This window comes from Chiroxiphia lanceolata, chromosome 2, assembly GCF_009829145.1.
Source record: "Chiroxiphia lanceolata isolate bChiLan1 chromosome 2, bChiLan1.pri, whole genome shotgun sequence".
NCBI classification, from domain to species: domain Eukaryota; kingdom Metazoa; phylum Chordata; class Aves; order Passeriformes; family Pipridae; genus Chiroxiphia; species Chiroxiphia lanceolata.
The window spans coordinates 94525809-94548726 of record NC_045638.1 but is presented as its reverse complement, the minus strand read 5'-3'; positions in this window follow the sequence as shown (position 1 = coordinate 94548726).

The following is a 22918-nucleotide window of genomic DNA, read 5'->3' as shown; positions in this document are numbered from 1 at the left end:
CACAACCACAACAAGTGTGTGCTGCAGACTAGGGTACATTTTGTGTTGGTGGCTGGGTGCCCTCTCCCAGTGGGAGGTTTTGGTTGGTCATTGACACATGTGGGGACCACACCATGCCCTCACCAACCAGCATAGCAGTGCCTCTGACAGCGTGGCCTCTCTGTGCTCAGCACTGAACAGTTTTGCCTCCACCCCCAGAGCAGCTATTTCACTGGCCTTAGAGCTGTGGTCGACCTCACAGCCTGAATGCAAAGGAAACATCCTTGAAACCATAAATGATCATATATTCCTTCTGCTGAGGGCACATCTGGGAGTCCCTGCCCTGAGACAGGAGTTTTCCAGTGGAGATCTCTGCAAAGAGACAGGCTCTGTGTGAACTCCTGTGCCAGGCTGCTTTCCACATCAGTAGGAAAAAGTCACATCTTGCAAGTCACATCTCTACTGTGGAAATGCGGATGCCAGTATGTATGCATATATCCTGATGCATACAGAATGCCCCAGCTCCACATGATGATTTTTGAAGTCCTTGGCAAAATCTATTCTGAATTCATATTCTAAAAGGGCAAAAACTGTTCATGCATTTCCTTATTCCAGAAAAGGCTGAAAACCCCTTGGATGACCTACCCTTTAATGTGCTGCTTTTGTTTAGAGGATTTCTTACATTGAAAGCCAGGTGTGGTGCTTGCTTAGCTGCTCTGAGCAGTGTGAAAATGTGGTATTATGTGGTTGTCAGAAAACCATGATGAGGCTTGCCCACTTGGGAAATTTTACTGGCGTAACTTCTTTGACTGTATGAATTATGTTGGTGTAGCTAAACAGATGATAGATATGACCATATATTATATGTCATTCCTTAGTTAACAATACCATGCAAAGAAGACATTGTGGGCAATACCCTGTTTTGATGTCTCTGGCCTGTGTAGACAGCAGCTTCCTCAGACTGCAATCAATTCCCAAGATTGCACAAAGGTTATGGACTGCCTCCAAGCTTCCAGTTTGATACCATTGTTGTGTGCAGGGGTATAGTAACAGCTAAACTGTATAATCACATCTGATCACATTCACATCAGGGACTTTAGGACCAGGCCTTCGCTACATCTGCTATCAGTTAGGGCTGTGGGATCTTTTGCTTACTGAGCTGTGCCAGCAAGCCCCTGCTGTGTTGTACGTGCAGGAGTTGAAATGAACTACAACTGTTAAGTTGTAGTTACTGTTAAGCCCTGCACGTTTTGCTTTACAATATAGCAGTGAGCTACCTTGAGGAGGAGTTTCTTAATATGGACTTTGTGAGAGAATGGCCAGCTAAAAGATTTTTGCAGCTAGCAGCCTGCAATCAGTCTGCATAAAGAAAGGACAAGGGTTTGGGGGTCTTAAGAGCAGTAGTTCACAAAGCAACTGCATCCCACAAATCCAAGCAGGGCTCAGACAGCAAAGCCTAGCAACTCTTTGCATCCTGCCTCATCCTCACTGCCAACGGACACCTCTCCAGCTTCATGACCTGACAGGGGAAACAGGCTCCCAGCAAAGAGAATTGAGATAGTCTCCACCCTGCTCAGTCCCAGGTCACTTAGCTTGACCAGCTCCATCTGGATGCCGGTAGCTCTAGAGATGGGCAAGGCACAAATACAACTAAAAATGTAAGACATCTCTTTTTTTCTGCAAAGAACAAGTAGACTCCAGTCTTCTACATTTCCTTACGCAAGAGGGCTGATTAGGAAAGGGCAAATATGGGAGGCCGAGCTCCCCAGGTGTAATTGAGACCCATGTTATGCTAAACACGGAGCTTTGCTACACACGGCGCCATTTGTTGTGCCGCTGTTTGGCCGGGCTCCTGCTGCACAGCCGGTCACGCAACAACCTCTCACTCTCATTAATGCCAGATTGGGTTCCTATCGCCGCTCCCCCGCTGCTTTTAATTATGTGGCCACCAGCCAAGCACTGCTGGGGAAAACCCTACCCCTCAGTTTGGGTGTCAGCTGACCCTAACTAAACTATATAGCTCTTGGAGTGGGGGGTGTAAAGGAAAACAGCAGAAACATTAACAATTCAAGGGAGAAGAGGATGAAGGTCAGAGGGTTAAAAGGGCAAGAACAGGGAGCCAGGAGAGGATGCAGAGCAGAGCCCCACCATTCATGCCCACCTTTCCCTACAAGCATCAAAAGTACAGGGACAGAAATAGTCACTGTGGTCCCCACTCTTCATCCTCCTCCTCCTGGGGCTGCAGGTGGTCAGCCTGACCAGGGCAAAGAGGAGGCTGCCAAGGTCTTGTGACATAGTGGAGCTGCAGGTGGAGAGGGTGCAAGTAGAAAAGTGAGGAGAAAAACACATAATCCCTGAGGGAGATGGGAGAGGGGCTGGGGCATGCAAGGTGCATGTGTGCCAGGGTCTCTCTCATGCTGCAGAAGGGATTTGTGTCCAGCGTCCCCATAAACCATATTATGACCATGCTTGTGCCTGCTCCTTCTGCGGCGTGTGGAGCTGGCTCATAGAGCTAGCAGTCCTGATGGTGTCCTTCAACATCTTCTGAGGGTAAGGGTTTATTCCACTTAGGGGTTGGGAAAAGGGAGCAAGTGGAGTCCAATCACTTGTAGAAAAGCTCCAATTCTGATGACACTTGCCAGGATTGTTCTCTAGACATCTAGGGTCTCTCTGCCACCTGCACACAAGATGTGGAGATACAGAGTGGACAAGGTAATACCCCCAGGACGTCCCCCCGCTTTGCCTTGGTGGTTGCAGGAAACCTGGTTGCTCTGAGGTGTTTGCTCTGAGCTGGAAAAGAATCAGTAGCAGAGACAGTCCGGGGCATCCCAGTGTCCCCAGGATGGCACAGAGCATAGGCAAAGGGACATGTGTGGCTGTTGCTCTAAGCAGCACTGATGTGGGTGGAGGGGGCTGCCATGTAGGTGACCACATAGGTTCCACATGCACCACATCTGCTCTTCAGCACACGCCAGAAGCAGAACCTACAAGCCCAGCTCTCAGCACGAGCCCCCTCACCTCATTGCACATAGAGGCAGAGGTCCCTGGCAATTCAGAGGGTCGATCTTGGCGACACCAGACCAGAGGCACTTGCTGTACTGGGGTATAGCAGTGGTACTACTGCAGTGGTATTTTCAGGGGCAACGACAGCTGTGTTCCAGGCATACAGACACAAGGTCAGTCTGACCCTGGTACTCCTTCCTATTGCTCAGCCTCAGGCAGTTCCCCACAGAGGCCCTCTGATTTGCTCAACAGCCTCCTAAGTGTTCCTAAAAATCTCCACTGTCTGCACACAGGGTCTTGGGAGGGACACAGGCCACCTGAACAAAAGGACAGTGGTGGGTTGACCATGACAGGCTGCCAGATGCCCACCCAGCCACTTTCTCACTCTCCCCACCTCAATAGGATAGGGGGAGAAAATTAAACTAAAAAAGCCCCTTGTGGTCAAGATAATGACAGTATAACAAGAAAAGCAAAAGCTGTACACAGAAGCAAAGTGGAACAGCGAATTCATTCACTACTTCCCTTTGGCAGGCAGATGCACCATATGGGCTGCAGTAAAAAAAATTTAACTTCCTAACTCCATTCCCTACAGACCAAACACAAGACAATAGGCATGTCTTGTCTCTTTTGTACACACACTTGCAATTACTCATCTTTTTTTATTATTATTATTTTTTTCACACTCTTGCCATCTGATTTGGACCTGTGTCTGCCTCCCAAGTGATACCCCATTCTTAAATGCCATCATGGCAGCTCCATCATGTATACAATGAATGAGCCCTTCTCCAATGTCCTCAACAACCTCAAGAGTGCTCCAACTCAGAGATGCCCATTTCCCATGTGCATACTACACCTGTAAATGAGCCATTACACAGATCTGTGCTCATACACACTCATTTGTTCCTACCACAAATACAGCTCAGACATGAATCTGAACCTCTGTGCTGGCAAGCTACTTAGCAACCTGAACTCTTAACATAAATTAGACTGACTGCACTGGTGAGCAGCACTTACAATAAAAATCACATTAGCTTCCCTTTCTGGCTTCCCATCCAGACAACGTGGCAGCCTGGGAGTCATGTTAGGTCAAGAGATGTAGAAGTCTGAACTAGCTGCAGCTGCCTCAAACAGCTCTGGAAGGATCTTTTTGTCTTTGTTCAGTTTTGATAGGCAAGAGTAACCGGTTTAAAGCAGCATGCAGAGTCCCTGGGAAACCCACTGCTAAAGCAGACACTTGGCTCTGTCCGGTGCCTGGGCACCTCATGCAGAATGGGGACTTTGTATTTGCTTTTAGAAGATAACCAATTCATATAGGAGGTTCATGAATATTCAGCTTGTGCTTAGGGTTGGGGAGAACAATCCCTAAAACAAAGAGGCAAATTCTTTTACCCTTCATTTGGGGGAATTCGTTTTTCAGCCCAAGGGCTGCGAGTAGCCTACAGTCCCTTTCTGTCACAGTAAGATCCATTAATGATCCATGTTTTTCTAAGCCTGATCCTGCATCACTTGTGAAAAATGGATGCAGTCAGTGAGGGCTTGGGGTTAATGTTTCTGGATGAAGGAGAGTTTGGAGGTGAGTCCAAGAGCATAAGGACCCAGGCTAGTCAATCAGCTAGTCAGTTTAGCTGTTGTAGCCTCTCTGGCTTTGTCCCCTTTCTGTGGCTGTACTTTCTGCCCTGGGAATCTGTAGCAGAGAAGTCTCCCAGCAGTTGTGGACATAGCTTTCTCTGCATAGCTACCATAGTTACTCCTCTGTGCAGTGAAAAACAACCAGTGAAGACTTAGTTTTCCCCAAAGAGGTTTGTCAGTAGCATGCTATTCCCAAAATTGCATATGGCCTCCTCCCCCATTTTCCTTGCACAGCACACATTTTAGAGCTTAGACACACTGTCCAAGTATGCTAACAAACTACTAAAAAATAATTATTGTACCTTGTTTGTCTATCTGCAATGCCCTTGTGTTCCCATGTGTTGGGAACTCAGATGTTCCATCCCAGGCAACATGCAGCTGACGAGCAGGAGTTTGCCACGCCACAGTGATCTGGTTGCATATCCAGTCTCTTGTATACATACTTCTCCGTACATAACAGTTGTTGATGTTGTTTACAGGAACTTCCAAGTGAAACAAGCTTTTCTCAAAAAAGTGAAATAAGCTTTCCTGTTAAAAGCGCTCCTTTGCAGTATAACTGCACCCATATTAGGGTTGTTACTGCTCTGACAGAGTGCTGTCTTCCCGCCCCTTCCCGGCCCCCTTCCAAAATGATTACACTGGTAACACTTGTAAGTACAGCCTTGTTTTCCTTGTCCTTATCCTCATGGGAACTCTCCTGTAACTGTTCCGTGTTGTACAACCAAAGCAGCAGAACAAGTTGGGTGACTATGGTGTGACTGATCACGACCCTACAATGGGGAAAGCAAAGAGTTGTGGCTGGAGCTGGGCAAAGTGGACACTGCTTGCACCAAATGAAGGTGGTGTTACCTCTGTGGATCTCTGATCTGGTCCCAAAACTTTCCTCCAGCAGTGGCAGGTGAAGACGGTTGCTAACTGGGCACATCAGTGCTACCTCCTAGGTGTCCAAGGCACCTGCCTGGAGATATGAGTTCTGGGAAAGAAGCTCTGTGTGACCTGTCATCTTTTCCCATTTGCCAGGAAATGTATGCAGCACCAGCTCCTACTAGCAGGCCCTCCTCCATACTTCCACCTGTTGTTTTTCTTTTGCAAGCATGTCTGTTTGCTCCTGTCCAGCTCCAGATTTTTCATTCCACCCCTTGCTGCAACCCTTCATTCCCCCTGCCTTCCTTCAACCTTGTCCTACCCCTCCATCACCATTCCTCTTTTTGTTTTCCCAGGTGAGAGGCTGCTCAGTTTGTCCACCTGCTGACCAAGAAAGAGGAACAGGGCCTAAGGAAAGACACAGTCCATGGGCTGCAGGACCTGGTGCAGCATAGCTGCTTTAGCCTCGAGTATTGATGGAGAGGGCTGTCAGTGTTATTGTTGTGCTGGCATGGCAAAGGTAGGAGGAAGGAGGCAGGGGTTGAGGGGGGAAGGGATTTGAAACTTCAACTGCCCCTTTGTCTTTTCACCTCCTCCAGTTTATCTGGTGCCCTGTGGAATTTATGATCCTCCCCCCTGCAAAGAGCTGTTGCATTTCAAGTCACAGAGTGCCTTCCAGCTGAGTGATAGACTAGCTACCCTGCTCTTTTAACAACTCCAAAGGGCATAATGAGCAAAAACAAACTTTCTCCCAGCAACAGTTTTGGGAAAATTAATTATGTCTCTTTTACAAGAGGGGAAACAGTGTCAATCCAGTTCAAATTTCTGAGGCAGAGCTGAGTGATGGATACAGCATATGATTTCTCATATGTTTTTCTATGGCTGCTGACAATCCCTTGTCCTTTCTCCCTCTCCATGCTCAGCTGGATATTTGCCTAACTTAGGGAGAATAAGGATATTGACTCTTGTAATTTGAAGAGGCAGAGAACAGGTAAAGCAGAGGAGAATGGGACCAAATGTAGAAGTCAGCCAGAAAAATCTCAGCAGCAAGAGTTGCCATCTAGGTATTGCTTTTCAGGTAACCCCAGTGAGGGACTTAAGGACTCTCAGCCTTATTTGTTTCTCATCTCATTGCTATGGGGTGTTGCAAAGGGGACAAGAGGCATAGTTTGGAAGGACGCAGTCCGTGTGACATGCAATTGGAAAACCCAGAGCAGCTCTGCCAGCAGTGGATTTTACAAACAGTGCAGCCCCTCAGTGAGACCCCAGTGCTAGCAAGCATGAGGGTCAGCCCCCCACTCCATCACCCCGCGTAGGTTCAGGGTCCACCCTCCCCTCTCCTCCAGACAAGATCCTATGTGGAATGGGCCCCAGCACAGGGCAGCTCAGCAGCAGAACCTTTCTGACCACTGTGACCTTTTCTGATTAAGGGACACACACCTGAGAGGCACAGGGAACTAGAGATATGCCCCAGCACCGGGAGCATGTCTTCTGACAGCCCTGGTGGGAGAGACAGAGGAGTGCAGAGATGTGAATTTCACAAGCCCTGTAGCAGGTTTGAGGCACACCCAGCTCTGGAGGATGGAGGTGAGCTCTGAGCAGCTGGGCATGCGGTAGGCTGACCAGAAGCCCTCTGAGGACATGGGTAGTGCTGATGCAGCCACCTACATGCTGGGTGAAGCACCAGGTGCCCCAGCTCCTGGAGCAGGTGCAGGGCTGCAAGGTATCACATGTGTCTGGTGGCTCCACACCCTTCACCAGCTCAGCCGGGGATGGAAGGACAGAGAGACCTCAGAAAAGCAGGATACCTGACAGATATTGCTTTCTTCAAACACTACCAGCCCAGTCTGCTTTGCCTGGGCACCTGGGGCAGCTTTACTGCAGTGGTACAAAATGCAGCTGCACCACTGCCATGTGCTCCCTGAGAGCCCTTCCCAACGACAGAGCACACCAGATATCCTGTAACCCTCCCTTTCTCTACCTACACAGCAGCCTGAGGGCCCATCAATCCATCCCACATCTCTGCCTAGGCATGTACTGTGTCTTCAGGCTGTAGTAGGTAGCTGCAAGACTGTTAACGCCCTCCTCTCTGTCCCAAGAGATAAATGCACAGATGCATTCAAGCCAGGCAAAGCTTCTGTGCAGCTGACACCCAGACTGTCTGCTTGACAGGAGTGGCCTCCTCTGTGGAAGCATTCTAGATGTGTCTGTCTTCCTCCTAGATGCTAAACTTCAGAGGTCAAGCTGCTACCTGTGAGATTCAGCTCTTGCTGTTGCTTTGCTACACGTGCTCTCTCAGGTTCTCAGTGACTGAGACAGGGACACAGAAGATGGAAACTCGGGTTTCAATTTATTTTTATATTTATATTTATAAAATGTGAAAGGCCTGTTTTCAATAATCTCTGATACAGTGGTACTGATGTCCTCTCAGTGGGATTTGCAACAGGATAGCTGATGGATTGCACGTTTATTGGATCGATTTCAGCTTGCCTTCCTTATGGCTCTACCATGGCTTCTCTGGTTACCACATGTAGATGTGCTGAAACCTAAATCAGTAATGCACACCATGCCTTCTGCTGTCCGTGCTGGTGGGACAGGGAGAAGGAACACCACCTGCAAAGGCTCCTCCACCTCTGCTGCCACAGAGGTCATGCAAGCCTCAGTGCTGAGACCTGTAACTCAATCCGTGGACATGACCTTTTTGGTAAATCAAGCTGAGTATCCCAAGTTTCTAATTCTCCTGCATTACTAATGTTTTGCCCAGGAATTAATATGGATTGGGTTCTGCTTATGGGCCCATGTGCGCATTTCAAGTGGAAGCTTAACCAGAGTTTAGAGATGGCTAAAGGCAGGGTTTTGGTTCAATCTTTTTTTTTTTACAAAAGACTGTGAATTTATGACCCAGTCCAAGGATACTCACTAAGAGAAGTCCTGCGAAGGAGGATTTGGGGATTCTCATAGATGAAAAGCTGGATATGACCTGGCAATGTGTGCTTGCAGCCCAGAAAACCATTTGCATTCTGGGCTGCTTCTGAAGAACCATGGCCAACAGGTCGAGGGAAGGTATTCTGCTCTCCACTCTGCTGACATCTCACCTGGAACTGCCTTCAGCTCTGGGGCCACCAACATAAGAAGGACATAGACTTGTCAGAGTAAGTCCAGAGGAAGGCCACAAAGATGATCAAAGGGCTGCAGCACCTCTCCTATAAAGACAGGCTGAGAGAGTTGGGGCTATTCAGCCTTGAGAAGAGAAGGCCTTATAGCAACCTTCCAGTACCTAAAGGGGGCCTACAAAAAACCTAGAAAGGAACTTTTCACAAGGGCACATAATGATAGGACAAGAGAGAATGGCTTTAAACTGAAAAAGGTTAGGTTTAGATTAAATATTCAGAAGAAATTCTTCAGTATGAGAGTGGTGAGGCACTGGAAGAGGTTACCTAGAGAAGTTGTGGGTGCCCCATCCCTGAAGGTGTTCAAGGCCAGGCTGGATGGGGTTCTGAGCAACCTGGCCTAGTGGAAGGTGTACCTGCCCATGGCAGAGGGGTTGGAACTGATTCATCTTTAAGGTCCCTTCCAACCCAAACCATTCTATGATACACAGACAGGAACCCATGTTTGAGTTTTGTTTCTATTCCCTCAACAGGGAAATTATTCACTTAGGGTCACAAGGAATGTTATGTTGGGGTCAGAATTCAGACAAAGTTTGCATTATATCAGGTTAAAGGCTTGGAGAGCTTAGTAAAAATTCTAAGAGAAAGCAGCAAGCTGAGCAAAGGGCTCAGAAAACATGACCTCTGAGGAAGATGTGATAGACTCCAGTGTGTTTTCCTCTAGATGCAACAACTGAGAGATACCACAAAACCTGCCCTTTTGTAAAAATTGTGATGCATTTTTCTCCATGTCCACAGAGGCAAGGCAGGCCTGGCTTGATTTACAGTCAGGATGATTTATGGTAGGCATAGGGACAATATTTTCTAGTTTTTAAGGATTGCTAGTCTTCCAGTAAGTACCCACAGACTGTGCTGCTGGGCTACCACCCATCAGTCCTTAACAGTCTGTCTCCAACAGTTTGGGCAGGGCGAGGTATCTTTGATCCTGTCTCAGAGCATCGAGTGTCTTGACCATGAGCTAATTGGTGAGGCAATTGGGTATGGCCCATGACCTCTTTCCGAGGAAGATGTCTTTTGGAGAATGCATTCAGTCAGCATCCCCTTCATTCAGCTGGGTGGGGCTGGGTGACAAGAACCAGAGATCTCCCAGCTAAGCCATAGGAGAACTGTAGGAGAAAATGTGGAGGGCACCTTGTATATAAATGCACAGTGCAGTGGGGAAATTCAGTTTTCCATTTAGGATGTACCTGGAGTTTCCTAAGCTCCATCATGAATCCTCGCCAATTAGCACATGGTGTTTTAGACTTAAGTATGGCTAGAAGTGGGGTGATGTCTATGCAGTGAAGCTTACAGCTTAATCTCCTTCTTGGTTCAGCTCTAAACCCTATCCTTTGGATCAAACTTTTCTTTCTCTTTCAGATTTAAGAGTAGGAATCTAGTCTTGTAATCAAACTGGTGTAAAGGTCTAGTAAGAGTGAGTAACAGCTACATAGTGCTAAGCACAAAATTAAGTAGTTGGATTACCTTTTTTATTATGCTTCAATCTTCCTTCAAGGCATTCCTTTTTATAGTGGCAATAACCTAGTTGATACTCATTAACTTAGATGGACTGACAGTAAGGAGCTTGGCTTTCCTGCCCCAACCACATCAAACAAACAAAAACTAATCCTGCATCAACAGAGACACAAACACTACTTGCCAGCAGGAATCAGAGGTGTAACCTGCATCCACTTGCGTGGTTTTTTCCACCCCAGCCTTCTCTGATCATTACATTTGCTAGTGGCATTGCATCTGCATCTGCACTGTTCCTGAGCAGAGGAAATGAGGCTCCACATGGTTCAACAGGAGAGTGGAAATTTAAAAAGTTAACAGCATGAGATGGAGTACCATTTATGGCCTGGTCCCTCTGCAAGCCTGAAGACCTTCAGGTGAAGAAAGGGAGCTGACATCTTTCCACTGTGCTCCAGCTTGCCACACCTGCCTCATGGCACCTTGCCTGGAGTCCCCATATCTGATCACACACCCATCATTGTGCTGTGATTTTTTTTTTCCTTGCCATAATATAAGCTGATTTGAGGCTTGCTAGATATCCACGGATCAAGAAGGCACCTGTGTTTTGCTATCAAGGACTCTGGAAGCATTGCTAAAATCTAGCTGACCCCTCCACTGCTGCCTGTGTTGGCAATATTGACAAAAAGGATTTCCAAAACTCAAACACAGAGCAGGCTCCCTCATTGCAAGAGCAATAAATAAATGTCCCCTCCTCTTTTATCCAAACAACTTTTTTTTCTTTTTTCCCCCCTCCTACTTCTCAAGGGGTTATGCCTTTTTACCACCCTGCCTGTTCTCTTTCTCCTGGAAGAGGCAGAAACCCCAGCATGACAGATCCATCTTTCTTAGGGTGGAAGCTCTCCCAAAAGCCTCAGCATACTGACGAAATCCAATACCTCAGAGAACCACCCACCCTCACTTCACTCATGCTAAAATCATTTCGTGAAAGATCACATAAAACAACCTGTTACGCAACTCTCAGTACATCAAATAACCCCCTTATTTATAGTATATACACTTGCAACAATAAACCTCCCTTTTGAACTGCATTGGTCAATACAGATTTAAAAGGCTTTTCCCCTTTGAATCAACATCTCAATTTGTTGTTTAAGCATTCAGTGCTTTGGCTTGAGAGGAGCTGATCTCGTGACTTCCTGTAGGACTAGGTGATCAGGTTTGCAAAAACTTCTGTTTCCTCCACCGTGGTTCTCTGAAAAAAGGTGGTACCGCTCCAATTTTGTAATGCCAGGTTCTTGCTCAGCTTACATCAGGAAGCCTGTGTTTTGCGTTTGGAAGAATACCTGGGAAATGTTGTCCCAAAAATTAAAGAAGAGGAAAAAGGATATTTCTTCAAGCTGTTAAGTAAGATTTAAAAATATCTGTAAAATTCAAGAGACCTTTTCTGCAATAGCTCAAGCCTGTAAAGCATCAACCACTTGTAAGGAGTCTCCTCCATGCCCACCACAGCTCCTTTGGTCAGTCAGCAGAAATAATGTCTTTCTGCCAGTGCCCTGGGCACTAAGCCAGCCCCCAGAAGTCACATATTTCTCTAGGCTCCCTCCACGATGGCCAAGAGAGCCAGACAAGCCCAAGCTCGGGCACAGATCTTGAGCCACCCCAGTCCTGCCAGTCAGCAGCTGGTCACCAGCACCCTGAACCCATCCAAGGGCCACCACAGCTGACCAGCTCGGGGTGCACTGAGCCAGGAGGGGAGCCCTCTACCCCATTCCCCGGTCCTGCTGGCCAACATGGTGGTTTGGGCTTCTCCATCACTCAGCTTGTTTCAGCTTCCTGTTATTTCAGCTAGGGAAGAGCTGATCCCCTCCAATTCTTCCCCAGTCTTTTCCATCTCTTCTCTTCATTGCCAGTGACTTCCTCAGGGCAAGGAAATATTTTCTTTTACACGTTGGTACAATACTTAGGGAATTATTTGCATACTTTTATGGGCGGTTCATGCCCTTGCCTGGAGACGCAGGAAAAGAGGGTTGCATGGGTGTGACGTGCATTAGCTCTTCAGAACATACCTCGGGAAGGCTGTCTGGTTGAGTTAGGCAATGCCCTTGGAGAGGTTTGTGTGCACACTGTAAAGGTAATAAGCTTCAAAGAATGAAGACAAGGCTGCTGGTGTTTGTTACTGTTGTCTTCCTACTCATCGGGGTGTAAGTACGAGAGAGGAAGCTCCATCTGTTTATGTAGGAACTGGAAGCTTTCTCATCCATCCATTGGGATAGACTGGAGATGACTCAGACTGTTTTCCTCATCACTTCTTTGCAATATATATATTTCTATGTGTTTACTTCAGTGATGTCTTAGTCTTAAAATTTCCAGGCGTAGATATTCCAAAAGAGCCATCCAAGTAAACCTTCCTTGTGAGAGTACTGCTTTTGCTGTCACAAGAGAGTTCTGTTGGTTTAACTGATTTCAGTAAGTGAAACAAAAATGACTATATATTGGCAAAACGACTTACAAGTGGATTCAACTGCATTGCACTATGGTTCTTGTCATTATGGAAATTTCAACATCTCTGCCAAAAAAAAAAAAGGTGGAAGAAAAAAAAAAGATGTTCCTTAATAATATTGCTATTCTGGCACAAAAAAACCTTTCACAGACATGCCTTAATATTAATTTTCCCAGGTATTCACTTAACTTATGATTAGCCTCTACCCACTAAATACTTTCAATTTAGCTAAAGACTGGGCTTGAAACAAGTTAGTGCATCCAGTATCCTTCTGAACATTCGTATATATATGGGAACAAGATCTGAACTCTGACACTGAGCCCTCAAACAAAAATAAAATCCTCAGACTCTTCAGAACTGAGAAAATTCAGCTTTGGAAATGCTGGCTTTGGGTTTTGTTTTTTTTTCCTCTTTTATCTGCAACAGAGGAATCTTCTGGATTTGAGCATTAGGTCAGAACATCTTGAGGCTTAAGGGTGGATCTCAATTATCCAGCCCAGGTCTATCACTAACCATAATGGGCTCTCTGAATCGTTTCTTGAGGACATGTCCATACAGACAATAGCTATGTGCTGGCAAGCCAAGGTCTAAATGTATCTAAACACCATATAATTATTAAAAAAACCACACTAGGGGATAGGGAACTGGGCTGCTGTACTGCATGTACTTGGCTGATACCTGGGCACTGTACAGAGCAATGTCATTGCAGGAGAAAAGCATGTTCTCCTGGGACATGCTATTCCTCAGAGCTGCTCTCCTGCTCTGCCACAGTAATTGCCTCTTGGAGTGCTAGATGTAAACGTTATGGCCCCAGGGAATGCTGCTTTTCAGCAGCCTGTGGGAAAGAACAAAGAGGACAACAAGAGAGTGCCTGGAGCAAAGCACAGGGCTAGACATCTCGTTCTTCATCAGGGGAAAACCCAAGCTACAAGTCAGCAGATTTACCACAATTTTAGGTGCTGTTAACCCAGCCTTTAAAGTCATGGTGCACGTATGTGTTGCATGAAAATAAATCTGCACTTGCTCAAAAGCAGCCTGTGCTAGAAGGACATTGAAAAGAACCATCAACATTCTGGTGAAGAGCTGACTGATAACCACATTAAGAGAGGCTGGGCTTTCAGGTTTGCCTGGAACTGTGTGATCCCAAGCAGAATATGGGCAGATCTTTGCCATGAACTTTCCAGGGAGCTGTGGCAGGACTAGTTTTTGTGCAATTCACTGCCCCCAACTTTAGCTTATTGAAAAGTTTATTAGGTCTTTGAACAGGGCGAAAGTCAGTGGAGAAACATGGGGTCTTCTGACACCTCACTCCAGGATCAGTGGTAGATGTCAGTAGAATGAGTTGCTCTTTGAAAAGGTGCTCTCTAGTGAGTGTGGAAACAGCACAAATCTCACTCTGGCTCCTTTGTGCTGATATCTTTGTCCCTCCAGTACAATGTAGGTAATGAAACTATGAGGTTCTTAGTATGAGACTACAACTGGGAGAGTCAGTTTGCTAGCTGGGTAAATCCACAAGTGGCTAATGCATTGCAACAAAGCAGCTATGAGAGCACAGGTGAGCTCTCAAAAGGGTGTACACGTGCACCTCTTCCTACTCATGGCAAATGGACAGCATCCTGTCCTCTGCCCTGAGCAGCCATGGGAACTGATGCTTTATAATTCACATGATCTTCCCCAGCATGACCTTCTTCCTGTGTGCATCGTATGTGCCTCATCAGCTGCCAGCTCGTACTTTTGCTAATTTGATTAAACACAGGACCACTTTTTTTTTAACCTGGGTGTAATCCCTCTGACAGAGCTATTACTGCCTCTGGTCGACGTGCAACTCTTTTATCTAGGGCAGCCAGAAGAGTGTGACAGTTGCATGATTGTCTGCCTGGTACAGTGGGTGGTCCCTGGTCAGGAAGAAAGGACCTGCCACCCTGTTCCCCTCAGCTGCACGGAGGGACTACCGAGGTGCCTTGGCAGTACAGGGGAGTGCCTGGGGCAGCCTGAAAGTTATATTTGGATAGATAACTTGGAGTGGCCTCCTGCACATCTTAGTGCAGGGCTGTAAATCCCCTTGGCCTGCAAAGCCCCAAGGACAGAGAGGGTGGAAGAAGAAATGGAGCAGCATCCTCCCCAGAGCTTGCCTTTGGAAGCTGGCTCTGTCCTGCCAGCAGGGACTATGTGACATGCACTCCAAGAGGAGATAATGCAGGTCCTTCCCTGGTTTTAATCTGAGCCACCGTTGCTCTGCACTAACTTTCGGGAATGTGATGAGCTCCCTGCTGTTCTGCTCTGCTGTCAGACCAAGGCTATGCTCAGCACAAGGTCACGACGGGGTGCTAGGCTAACAGTGTCCAGCCATGCTCCTGTGAGTATGTCATACACCAGTGCCCATTGCCCATTCAAGCCCTTTCTTTGCAACACATGCTGAAGCTGATTAAAGTACAAGAACCTCCATGTCCTCTGGTCTTTACGCAGAGTAAGCAGCAATACAGTCAACACTTTGCTAGGGCTTTGCTCTAATCTTCACAGATCCAGTGAACTTCATCCACAGTAAAGGTGAAGCTGCAAGTTTATGCAGGTTTTTTCTGAAACTATAGGAGAACTATATCTTGTCCTTCCCATTGCAGTAAGCAACCAACCTGGTTTATTTAAAATATAAAGCAAACATATATGCATGCATTTGTGTGAAACTCTGCTGGAAAAACTCTGGGCTAGCACTTGTCCTTGTGGACACCAGAAATTCCAAGTAACACCAGTGACAGATAAGGGGTTAGGCAGAACTCTTTAGCAAAGGACAGAATGGATTTCTAAGTATTTGCTTTTAAGTAGATACCATACCTCTCCACAATGCAGAGGAACCCTTCTCAAGATCTCAGTTACTGCTAATAGAGGCTGCTTTTTAAGATCTCTTATTTGGGTTCTAAACATACAAGCACAAAATTTTTAAAATTACATTTTTGTAAAAGCCAGCAACCTTGTCAGCCATGCCTGTCATCTGAGTTCTCTCTCATTCAGCAATTCTGTTCCTGTAATTAATTTTCTTACTTTTTCCATGGGATAATATTACAGAGTGTTGATAAGAAGCTCTTGTATTTTGCCCCAGAACAGTGATCAGTGCAAACAGGCAGGTTTTAAAAACCTTGAGGAGAAAGATGTTCTGCAAACAGGACTTGTTACTGAATTAAAATTGTGTTGCAAGTAAGGAAGACTTGAAGCAAAAATCTATAGCTGGTCAGTACTTTGCTTGCTCATGCCTATTTGAGTTTCTCTGGGCAGTAAACACTGGGAATATAACACATCCTTGGGCTATAGCCCATCCTCACAGAAAATTCTGCTGCTGAATATGCACTTCTTAATAAGGGTAACTGCTCATCTCAAGACTATAATGATACCGATGCACTCATGCCATGGACTGCAACCCACTGTTCTGGCAGTTCTCTTGTTTTATTTTCCCACCGCAAAAGCTGGAATGAATTGTATTTGTTGGTGAGGCTTATTTTTGCTGGCTTTCCATCTCAGGCAGTGGAAGATTTTATGGAGCTATCTTGTCTGTTTCAAAACCTTTTTTTAATCATCCTTTTTCCCGGCAGTTACATTGTCCTGAAATAGCCCTGTATATAAACATCAATCATGCATATGTGCTTCATGTTTCCCAGGGTACAAAACTCTCTCTGCAAACACCGTTTAGGAAAACTACAGTGAGATGTACCTTCTGGCCAGCAACTTGGCTGGCTTTGGCTAGTGTAGGTGACTTTCTTGCTTTTTCCTAGACTTCTTGTGCATCTCAGCTAAGATGACAAGCAATTTATCTGCATGTAAACTCCAGAAGTCAGGAATACTTCTGAGCATCAGGGATTAGGACCATACTCAGATTGCCCCAAATCCAGACTGGGGTGAGGCTTGCATGTTTCATAGCCCCTTCCCCAGCTCTGTAACCTCTGCAGGAACCCAGGGGCATCCTACTTGAGGCCCTACCTCTATGCCTCAGGAAAACATTTCGTTTCTAATTCCAAGTGCTTTTCCTAACTGCTGTGAAGCTCTTGGCCATTATAAGCTATAGAGGAACTACACTTGATTACCAGAAAATCGGGGGGCCCCTGTCTCCCATGTTGGGGTGGCAATGCCGGTTTATGGCAATGCTGCCTTGTGCTGGCACTGCTGTTACTGTGGATCTGGTGTGAGAGCAGATCTCCAAATAAAAGACTCCAAGGAAATAAAATGGGGGATGCTTTCTGCACATTTGTTTCAAGTGGGACCAGTTCTCCAACCTGTTTTGCAGTGTTTGTCCATAGCACCTGAGCCCATATAGCTGCTGGGAGAGATGGGAAGTGCCAGGGCAGCTAAAAGAAAGGACAGAGGATTACGGTGGTGAGGCAAAGCTTTTGCCCTCCTAGAGCTGATGGATGTTTCGAGACACCCAGGCACAGTCTCAGACCCCTGAATGATAAGATTACCCTCTCTTTTTCTTACTGAGATGTACCTGGGGGATACGCCTTTTCTCATTTTGGTTTCCTCCTTACCACAGGCTGCTTTTTAAAAATGTCTGCTCTGTAGTGTTTGCCTTATCACAATACCTGGCTTTATAGCTTTTTGCAAAAGTCTTCATTGGGGCTGGATTATTCCAAAAGTGAACCTGCACAATGACTGTCTCCATTTCAGAGCCCACTACTTTTCTCTGTTATCCTGAGGCTGTATAGAAGAATTTTGCTGGTTCACGTAAAAAACAAACAAACAAACAAACACAAAAAATCAATTGTTCAACAACCAGTGCCTTCCCATAGCTCAAGCACTACCATGACAGTTTGATAACCAGCTGAAAAATGTGTCTGGTGGAAGATCCAGAGTGAGAGTCTGGGCCTTGAGAACAGGGTCCTGATCCATAATCTATTACTGTACACAGTACTTGCCAAGAGAGCCCACACAGTGAGGTAACGTTGCACCATGCTCTCTCCTTCCTTGAATAAAAAGTGCCTGCTCTAATGAGAAGCAAGTCCCTGATTCAGCAAAGCACTTAAGTGTTTTGATGAACCAGGGCCAAACTGAACATCTTGTGCAGAACTCAGTTGTCTAGTGAACAATATCAAATATTTTATTGATGGATGCAGACTTAAATGAAAATTAAAGATGTGGCTATTTAAGGCCTTAGGTGCCCAAACTCATATTGTTCATTTTTTATTGTATTAAAGTAATCATTTGTACGGGAACAGAAGCAACCACCTCCAGAAAATCCATCCCTGTCATGCTGGGAAGAATATTCTCAGTCCTCCCCCAGAACCCTGTCAATTTGATGGCTTATGTAGCTTGCTTAGAAACTGGCCACATTCAAGCTATCTCAGATCCACAAGTTCCAGCCGTATCTTCTCTTTTCCTACCAGGAACACCTAAGCTGTAGTACCCCTATTGGCTGCAGAAGGTATGGGGAAGTGAGGCACAGCCTCCTGTAGGCCAGGTCAGATATTAGAAGGTATGATTGACACGGTGGAGCACCACTAGACAGGTCTTAATATTCTGCTGCCACCCTTACTTGGCCGTCAGTCAACAGGAAGGGCACTGAGCTCTGTGCTGACCTTGGTCTCTGAGGCTGCAGCCAGCAAGGGTCCCTGTCAGGCTGCTCTCCTCCCCCCCAAAACCTCCGGCCGTCCTGCTAAAAGGGTCTCTCCAATTCACAGAACATCAGTCTTGGAAAATGAAGCATTATGGCAAGTGAACACAAACCTCAGTCTGTTAAAGCTGGCTCCCTCTCATTCCTTGTCCATTCCTGAAATGCTGGATGCAGCACTGTGCTGTAATTGAAGGCTACACCACAGTGTATGCAGACAGGTGGAGAGAGCAGAGGTTGGACTTTGCATATCCTGACTTCTCTCAGGGTGTTTCTCTTTGGAAATGTTGTCTTTTTCCAATAAAATTTTTTAGTGGAAAGTTATCAATGCCTTTTGTATGTTTGAAAATGTATCTGCAGCATAGTAATATGCCAAACAGAGCTGTTTCTAATATGGCAACACGTACTTTACTTTTTTCTCCTTGTCCACCCTAGAGCAAAAATCTTCAACTCCCTTTTACTTATCAACAATACACCCACTTGTCCTCTCAGTTAGGTAGAAAACATCAAAGTATGGCTTAAAAAAAAGAAATCTGTCACTTTTTCACCAGCTTGTATATACTTAGATGCAACCACCTCCCTGCTATGAAATACAGGCAAATGCAAATGGAAGGAAAATTTAGAAAAAAAAAAAAAAAGGAGTACATGGAGACATTTTTGGCTAAATCTTATGCTCTCTTAGATTTATTCTCATACAGCTACTAGTGCTCAAAGGATTTCCAGAGCAAGCACAAGTTACATGGCACTCAGTTTATCTGCTCTGGAATGGCAAAGTGCACACATAGATATACACTGTGGTTCCAGGGAGTCTAGGGATTTCAAAGCTGCTTTATCTCCCAGATAACTCACTGGCAAAGAAGGGTGAATTAAAAACAGTGTTGGTATCTAAAAACGGAATGATAGGTTATTAGTATGGGCTTTAAAAAAGAAGTGTAATTTAAGGACATGTTACAGATTTGTTCAGAGCAAGAGCTTAACCCTCTACTTTTTGATTTGTGGATTCTTAAACATTTTTCCCGAAGGAGCACAAATACTTAAATTGTGTATTTAATTGTATTGGCTATAGCTTTGCTTTTTGTGCTCTCACAGCATCCCCTCCCTCCAAGTAGTCTTTGGGGATCTGTGAACCAGTAGTAAAACCCCATGTCCTAGCAGCTGGACAAGAACCACACTCTCCTAAATCCCACACATTGATCTCATTCACTGCATGACTCTAGTAAGCCTCCATCCACCTCCTCTCAGGTAAAACACAAAAAAAATCCAGAGTTTGTAAGTTTTCGGGCTCAGGCACTTCGAGCTTACTAGAGAGAAAGGCTGAGCAGCCAAAGTTCCCGCTTACGGAAGTGCCAAGTGCCCAGGAATTTTTTACAGGCATTGCACTGAGGCACTTGAAATCAAGGGAATGCTCTGTATTTGTGCCTTTTGCCTTTGCAGCCCGCAATGCCATGGCTCTAAAGGAAGGTGATACTATTTATAAGCAATGGCAGAGGCCAGAGCTCTCATTTACACAGGGCCTTTGAGAAGCCTTTGTCATGTTTTTGCAACAGTATTTTAATGACTTGAAGGGCTTCAGAAAAATGCAAAATACTGTAAAAAATGCAAAATGTTTGTATACCTCAGCCAGGGGGAGTAAAAGAAGCACTGGAAGAAGCTTAGCCAAGCCTGACGGGGTATAGTGGATCTTGATCTTTGCTCACACTGTAGTTAGACATTGTTCCCCCCCCTTTAATCGAGTCAATACCTTATCTCTTAAAGTGATCTCCTTAAAGGCTGGAGACAAGACAGAAGAGGGTGTGACACCTGTACTTACAAAATACAGTTTCATACACCTTGTTTTTGTGTTTTCTATCTGAAGGGGGGTGGCCTTCAAAAAGCACGGATCCCTTTTGACCAGTTTTCTGAACCACACTGACAGAGACCTCATGGTGGAGCACATCTCACTTTATCCACACTGCTGCTGCTTTTGTTGCCTGCTGTAGTTTGCTGTGGGTAACCATGTCCTCTGGAGACTCTTAAGATAAGGTACAAGTGGATGAGGGAAAACAGCGTATTTGGGCCCAACTCCCTTTTTTTGCTGAGTAAGTAGGAGCTGCAGGAGCTTTCCTTCTTTGCTGGTAAGGGCACTGTAGTATCCACAGGCAAACTGCCCCAACATGTAGGTTGCCACTGAAGAAGCTGCTGTGGTTTTCAAGGTGAAGGCTGAAGTGTGGCTCTTCTTGCAACACATCCAAAAGCCTGGTGAACACGGGAGAGGTCACAGAAAGAAAAAACAGGTGGGAGATCACATTCTTTCCTATTCTGGGTACTATCCACTGCTGGCATCGTAGTTTTCCCAGCCAATGCAACCCTAGGCAGTGGCAGTTGTAAAGGGATAAAGAAGATTTGCTTCTCTGTGTCGAGCTACATGTCATCTGTTACTGGAAGCAGGAATATGCCTGAGTGGAAGCTGTCATATCTAGCAGCAAGAGCAAAGGGCTTTCAGATCCCTGGACTCTTAAGTGGAACCTGCTAAAGCTTTTCTGCATGCGTGCTTCCCTCTCTGTTTTCCTGTTCCTAAAATGGCCATACTAAAACTCCCTGCTGTAAAACAATCCCAGCTTTTTGAAGTAAAAAATGTGGCAGATGGGCCTGGTGATGTCCACAGGTGCCGGCATTCACATAACACTCTGCACTGTTTTAGCTAAGGCCCAGACTTCTCATTTCAACGCATCCCATGCTACCTACTCCTGGAATTCAAATACCGTTCAGCAGCCCACAAGCACACCAGTGAGTGGTCTGAAGGGAAAAACAATGTATTGATGCAGATCTGCAAAATAACAATTCATGATTATTCCTGGGATGAAGTGAGAGGGACAAACAGCCAAAGAGGAGTTTTCAGGTATTAAAACCTGATTTGGATCTCACCCGCTGGCAGGAGGTGAAGTTCCCTGTAGGTTATCTCTGTTTCTCTTAGTCACCCTGCCAAGGTATCAAGAGTTCGTAATTGCTTGTAGATACTGAAAACAGAGCTCTCCTGATTTTTCTTAAAGGTAATCTCACTGATACCTATTACAGAGGGAGAACACAAGCATTTCTAATATGGAATATTACTCTATCCTCTGTGTCTGGTTTGACGTAATAAAATTTCCTTTGATCCGTATGGATTTGCTCTCTGTTTAAATCACTGCCAGTAAGAGAACTGAGACACATTTGTCTCCTGAAAGAGACACTAATCTGAGTTTACAGCACCACAGTGGCACGCTACAGTTTCATATGATGAAGAAATGGCAGCACATAACTATCCCAAGGCAAAAGATGGATCAAACTGATAGTGTGCCAAATCAACTACACTGGTTAGGTGGAACTTCAAGGGGCAATACAGTGCAGAAGTCATCTGAAGGTCTTCTTTCAGTGTCCTATTGATGATACTTCACTGCCACAGAGAAAGAGACCCAAGTTTGGTATGGTGAATTGCTCTTAGGGAGTGAAATGCTTTTAAGGAGTGAAAATGAAATAAATAGGTGATTTAAAGTTCTGAAATGTCTACTCAGTTCCTAATGCCTATCCCCTTCTCCCCACCTGCTGGCAAGAGCCAAGCCGTTCCTGGGAAGTCTTAAAAGAAAATCTCAAAGGTAATCAATGAGAGCTATCCGAAAGCATTGCCTTGGGGTTAAATCAGTGCAGCTTGGTAGGGAGATGGCTGCCCAGGTGCCATGTTTTTGTAGGGGAACCAAAAGCTTCAGTCTCTCAGTCTGCCAGCACAGTGCCAGATCCCATAAAGACCATCAGAGGCACAAAACGGTGCTTATGAAGAAAACTAAAAAAGCGTCTCTGAAATGCTGGCCTGCTGTCTAAAATTGCATCTGGTCTTAAAAATCACTGGTTGTTAAGTTCAGTGTGTTCTGTTGCAGAAGCACCTCAGAGCTGAGTGGTAAAGCTGTTTGTAAGTCCAGCCAGAGTCACATAGATGGAGCATCCTGCATGTCTGCAAGTGGCAGATCTATCAGAAGCTAAAAGCTGGTCTAGGATGCAGTGATAGGATCAAACTCCCCTGCCACTATGGTGCCTCCACACACAACTTTCTAAAAAAACACGATGGTTGTAGTGGCAAACATTCTCTTTACATACATAGGTCAAACACTTTGATGAGCAAGCTCTTGTGCAGCATGTTTAAGGCTTGAATTCAGTTGTCCCGTGGAGGGGAGTTTCAAGCCTTGCTTAGCAGGGAAGTGCTGTCACCATGTTCTTTCTCTGCAAGAAAGTTCACAGCGAATTTTTTCAGCAGGCAAAGACTCCTGAAACATTTGCTCATTTCCAAGTTCATACAGGGTTACTAAGCCATCAAAAGTGAAAAGGAGCATCAGCTGATTTTCTTTGCCAGAGAATCTACACAGAAGTAAAAGCTAAAGTGAACAAACTTTTGCAGAAAAAAAAAAAAAAGCAAAATGAGCAAACACACATTCAGAACTTCTGCATTCCTCTTTCCCAGAATGGAAGGATGGCCCTAACCAGGCTAGGTTCCCTGGCTAAGCTCCCTGAGCAGCGGAGGGCACAGAAAGCTGCCCCGTAACTCCTCAATCACCAAGATCAGTTTCTGGCAAATACACGCACATTTCGCAGCGTACGGAGCGGGCTGTGGCTCCGGCAGGTTTGCAGCTTGGCAGGCGCCATGCCCCCCACAGCTCACCAGCGGGAAGCGTTTTGAGTGGAAAGGGACCCCCGGGGGACTTGTGCCTGTCCGTGGGGGGCGGCAGC